A 6,442-nucleotide genomic window follows, 5' to 3' on the forward strand; every position below is an offset into this window, starting at 1 on the left:
GCAGAAAAGAAATCAAACCCCAGAGGTGATGGCTGTGCTACACCTTGTACTTTAAGTTTGCACATGGACTCCCTTGCTGTTGCTGAGAGAGGTCATGGTGGAGACTGCACAGGGACTGCTTATCTTGGCACAGGGCTGTGGGGTGGCCCCAGCGCGCATCCAGTCTGGGAGCAGGTGCCACAGCACAGCAGAGCTGAGTGATGGCATTTCATTAGTTTATTTGATTTCCATTTGTAATTCATCTGGTTGCTGTGATATGTTTGGAATTGGTTTGGAATACACTTATACTAGCAGATATGGATATTTTGGTGGAGCAGCTACAAGGTTGGATTTTTCTGACCTCAGGAAGTTTAATAAGATATTTATAAGATCACTGCAACCCTAATGATGTTATTAATGTAGGTACAATATACACAGAAGTGAATTATAGTCTAATAAATAGAATAAAATGCACTGTATAACAATGCTTTATAGCTTTAGAGGAATGTATGACATATATGGATTGGTTTATGAAATGACAGACTTTAAAAAGTGTTCTTCAGTTCTTCCCCTAATACACTGGTTTGAACATCAGTTAATATCATGTCCTGCCAAGCCAAAGAGATCATGAAGATGAAAAGGCTGGCTTTTGCTTTGGGTCAGGAAGAGAAGGCAGTAGCTTTTACAACTGTTTTTTTGATATATTTTTTTTCTCCCTATTGCAAAATATATTTTAGTGGAAAATTCCTGACCAGCTTTAATTTCTGTTGATGACTACACACAGTTTCCTGGTAGGCACAGCCATAAAGTGTGAAGTCGTGGCTGAGCTCAGGCGCAATTCCAATGCTCTCAGCCTCTCCTGACCAGGAGGCAGCTGCAGAGGTTTAAGGACATGTTAATTAGCTCCAACCAGTGCTTACCAGCAGAGCAATACACTGAAATCACTAGTCTCAGGTCAGGTTTTGCTTTCCCTTTAATTTGGAATATCGTATCTAAAAAAAATGTCCTTTAATCTATACTCAGTGGTCAAAAGAGATATATGGAAGTTTTGTTTTTCTGAAACCTTCAACAAGATTTCAATAGAAAAGTATGTATATGTCTGTTTATTTGCTGATTTGATGAGCTTTGTTTTTAAACAATGAAAAACACGTTTTTTAGCAAAATTAATCTTAAGTCCTGTTGGGTTTTGTGTGTGCCCAGAGATTTCGATTTAAACATGCAAATCACCAAGAGATTACTTACATGCCTAAAATTACACTCATCTGCAAATACTATGCTCATTGGACACGTGAGAAATTCCAGGATTCAAATGCCTGCGCTCTGAATATGCGGAGATACTTCATTTCGGAGCTGATCTTTCCCCCTCCTCCCCTTTGTCGCTGATGCACATTGCATAAGGTATGCATCACAACACGAAGAGGCTGCTCACCCAGCGGTGAGCCCCCTGCTTGCTGCAGGCACTCTCGGGGCCAGGGAGCTCTGGTGCGGCTGCTGCTGGCCCTGTGAAGGGTGGTGTGGGGCTGGCTGGAGCTGGCTTTGTCACTCTGTGCGTCCTGGTGCCCAGCTCCTGGGAAAGGTGATTATCTTGGGCACGGTGCCGCGGGAGATCAGGGTGCTGTCTCGGGGCTGTCACTGTGCTCGGGCTAGTAACAGCCTGCCAGGGCAGGATGCATTGAGCACAGGCGTTTCGGTGGCTCTGCAGGCAACCAGTCCAGGTCAGTTGGGGACAGAGCTGAGCAGTGTCTTATGAGCCTTGCTTGATTCGAGTTGACTCTACAGAGCTGTTTAGATCCCTGCAATATGCTCACAAAATGCCTATAATGTTGGATTTTTCATTATCCAGAGTATTCCAGTCCGCTATCATGCCAGGTAGCAGGGAGCTGACTGTAGCTAGCAAGGCTGGACCCCTTGTAAATACTTGAACTGTTTGGCTTTTTTAATTTCTCACAGCTTTGCACTTGACTAATTTTGCATCCCTGCTAGTTGTTGCATTTAATATTCTATTTATGTTTTCCGTTCTGCTGCTACAAATATATGCACCTTCACCAACATTACTGCTAATGACTTTTTCTTCTTTTCATCAATAAACAAGTATTCTCCAGAATGACAGCAAGATCATCTGCTAGAAACCACATTACTGTTAATAAGACAATACAAAGAAGAAAGAAAAATTATTTCAGCTCAGCAGCTGTAGCATCACTTTAGCATCGGTGGTTGTGTGATTGTTGGGGGGAGGGGAGGAGAGGAGTAGGCTTCTTTCTTCCTTCCATTACCATAAGCCTTAAGAGGTTTGTTTTTGCTATAATATCTATCCACCAAGTGAGTCAAAACAGATACCAGATAACAAATGCTTTGACAGGCTGCATGAAATAGAGCCTATGAGATGAGGTGGCCTTATCCTCTAGCAGCTGATTTCATGGGCATCTTTGTCTACACAGAATATCCCTCTCTATCTCTACCTGGAACAAAGGCATTATTTATAACAGGAATTTCTTCATGTCTGGGAAGCATTGGCAGAAGCCTATGAGAGCTGTTAACTGGATAAGCAGTACTAGGAGTCTGGTTGTACAAGCATATCTTAGTGGTTTTGCAGCTATCTCAATCCTCACCAACATAGCGTGGAGTTACATTCCAAATACTTAAACATAAGGGTTTTTGGGGGGTTATAAATTATAAGTTAGCCTTTGACAACTAGACCTGCTATTTCAGGAAAATAATGAGAAATTTCATAGGGCCTTTTGTTTTATGTGTACCTTGTACTAAATATATTAGCTTGTAATCTTTTCTGTGGTCAAAAGCACTACTGTGCTTGTCTATGGGAGTAATAATCTGAACATGGCTGACCAAAACAATCTATTGTTTGTGCTCCCTCTTTTGTATAGGAAAAAATAAATAAATTCAGAAGTGTTTATTAGCGATATGAATCCCCAGTTACTACAGTCTGTTTAATCATATTAATTCATTAATTTACATGCATGAGAAAGTGAGTGGCCTAGTGATTAGACAACAGACAGAGTCACTCAGGAGCTGCTGTCCCGCCTGCAGTGATGTGCAGAATGGAGCAGCTTCCAAAAAACATTAGCTCATGGGGTGGTGTGTTGGTGCATGTTGATGGTGTCCCCCCTAACCCCTTCTGTGCTAGCTCTGCTTTTCCCTGCTTCCTGCAGCAGCAAACGACTGCATGTAGCTGGATGTGAACACAGAAATAAGGGATTTTGTCAAACTGATGAGTTGCAAGCAGTTTAAATTTGCAATCTTTTTCCCAGGGAAACTAGACTATTTTCTTTTTGGTATAAAGTCATTTTCAGAGCTACAGTCTGCATAAGCAGAAGCCGTCAGGTGTGGAGGAGTTGCAGGGTAGTAAAGTGCCGGACAGACACTGATTTTTAAAATAAAACAATTAAAAAGTTGTCAGCAGGGGTCTTGATTTGAGTGTTTCAGTAGGATGGGGATCCTCTGTGGATGTCTGTAGCTAAGACTCTTTGGTGTCTGTGATTCCTATTCCAGGCCAGTTTTGGTCCCATTGACTTGTCCCCACAAGATGACTCCCAATATATTAAGATACTTTAAATAAACAAATAGATTTTTTTGATCCAAAACTGATTCTCACATATCTAAGAATAAACACCTCTGGACATTTTTAAAGCCAATAGAAATAAAGAAAGCAAATCATCTTCTGAACTCTGAAGACTAGAGGCTGTATTATAACATTCATGATGAGTTTTGCCTTTTAACACAGGTATCCTCAGTAGACACAATCATATGCAGCAAAAGAAAAATGGCTATCATATATCCGTCACTCCTTGGATAGAGAAATAATTGTAGCAGACCACTGAATCTGCACATGGAACAAGAGAAAGCTGTGAAAATGGAAAGAAATCTGATGATGCATAAAATGGTATAAAAGAAAAGATTAAGAAGCTTATTTGCATACACTCATAAGATGAAGAAAGAGTAAATCAATGTTTTATTTCTGTTTCATCTAAATATTTTTTAATAATTGACTTGTGGCTAACATGTACAAAAAGAGCAAAATTTTGTTTAATTATTTAAGTATGAGCATTCAAACATTAATATAAGCACTCTCCGTATGTTTCTAATACGATAATCATAAAAATGGCCCTTTTAATGGCTGAGATTTTTGCCTAGAAATTATGCCAACAAAGACTTCCATAATAGTTCAGGCATGTGCCTTCTGCTTCTGGGGCATTAAGCTTTAGTTCTTCTGGGTTTTGTTGTATAAAATTCCTATTCATAGAGTAACTCTAATTAATTCTTGACCCTCCCAAAAGGAATTCCCCCTTGTCTAAAATCTTTCCAAGGTAAAGAAGTGTCTTTTGAAAGTACGGTAATAACCCCATGAAGCAGCAGTATTGCTAATGAACAAAGATATTTTCAGATGTGTACTAAAATGCATAGAATCAATTGGCTTTCAGTGTGGCTGATCTAGAGAACAATCCCATGAGCTGAGTGCTTGTAGGAGCATTAAAGCTGGTTGTGTGTTCATTTATCCCACTTGAGGGATATTACTCACAAAATTTAGAGTCAACATAAACTATCAGAAATGCTTATGCTACAAACTTTACGTTCTCTCTGAGACTCGTCCTTGAGCAGGATAAGCATGGGTACAGTGAAGATTCTGGATTACAACTATAAACAAAAAATTAACCCTTTGTTAGCAGGAAAGCTTTCATGCACCAATGGTCAACTTATGCAAGAGGAATCTGAAACCATTTGAGGAGGAAGTCCTCTCCATATGATTTGCCTGTAAAGAATCACAACAATCACACTACTTATCCCTGATAATTACTGGCTACTATCCCAGTACTGCACTTAAATTTTCAGAGGTTTGCTTGAATATCTATCTATCTATCTACTCATCAATGTCAGTGATAAGTGTGATGAACCATTCCCATCCAAGTAGAGATGGGCTCTGTGGGTTGGAAGAGTGTACACAAAAAAACACTCCTAGAAATCCCGCTGGTAAGAATGCATCGTAGCTCTCTTTATCTTGAGCAATAGTTTTAGGTTTGCCGCTGATTTTTTTCACCATTAATTTGGGCACACAGAGACCTTAGCTACAGTTAGAATTTGCAATTTCAGAGAACTTATAGTATGTGCTTAATGCCACTATTTCTACAGTGTTGTGTTTTTTTTATTATTATTTTTTATTTTAGGCCAGTCATGGGCTGGTTTGGGATAATACAGAGGGTTTCTGACTTGCCCCAACTGTGGAAGAGGCAGGGTGTGTGTGCTTCAATTCAAAAAACTGCACATAGTTGTCTGGTGCACACAACCCGAGGGTTGTGTCAACCCCTGTCAGCTTGAAAGTTAAGATTTCCTTCTATATCCCTCTTTTACTACATCACATACTTTCAAGTATGATCTGCTTCCTGTTTTGCACAGATGATCAATTACTGTTTGTGATTTTGAAACATTTTTTGCCTTAGACTAGAGCTTTTAGCTAATGGTAAGGGGAGGGAGACAAGGTCTTTTGGTAAGTTCCTGTGCAGGCAAATATTTTGGCCTTAGAGGTATCACATTTATATATGAATGGCTTCTTTTTAATTCAAGATGACATTTGCTGTTAATAGGATGAATAACTGGCTTTCTAAAACATAAGTTTGTGAGTGGTTTAGTGTGTGTTGCGTCTCCACTTTATTTCAAACATATCCCAAAAAATAGTTAAAAATTGTATTTTGGGTGTTTATTATACTCTTAAGAATGATTTAAGTGGAAAGAGACATGCTACAAGTGATGTTGATTATACAAATTATAGTATTTGTAAATGTACATGCTAAATAGATGGTATAGAGCCATTAACAATGTCTGAAATTTTTGTTAAAGGGGGTAATTTCCTATAGAAGAAATGTCTACTGTCTGTTAATTATCTTACTAGTACTAACTCTACAGGATTGTGAATACAGCAACCAATTGTATTGTGTCATAGGATTTAAAATGTTTAGGTTGTTTTTCCTGTTTTGCAAGCACGCAGTATTTCCTATATTAATTTATGCATACTGCTTACGAGTATAAACCTAATTAAATAACAGGTATTTAACTGGCATTTCTTTATCTTTACTTCACAGTATGCAATTTGCTTCTAAATTGTTACTTTTGTGGTGATATAAAAAAAAAATCTGCTATGTATTACTCTGTCCTCTGGCTTATATTTTAGCTAGATCTTAATAAGAAGCTTCACTTTTTTTTGGACTTTTTGTTTTACATAGCTCCAGTGAACCTATCAAATATTTCATTATAACAAGTTCCTACCATTCTGCTGCTTCTTGACACTTATGTCAGATTCATAGTTAAAGCTGGAAGAAGTCTTTAATAACGGGACATCATTTTCCTTACCAATTCGGGAATATGAAAGCCTTCGTAACCTACTCTAAATGCTTCCCATGAGCTCTCAAGAGCAACAGCCAGAGTTTGATAGGTGTAGTGTGTACTTCCACATATG

Source organism: Cygnus olor, chromosome 4 (assembly GCF_009769625.2).
Source record: "Cygnus olor isolate bCygOlo1 chromosome 4, bCygOlo1.pri.v2, whole genome shotgun sequence".
Taxonomy (NCBI): Eukaryota; Metazoa; Chordata; class Aves; order Anseriformes; family Anatidae; genus Cygnus; species Cygnus olor.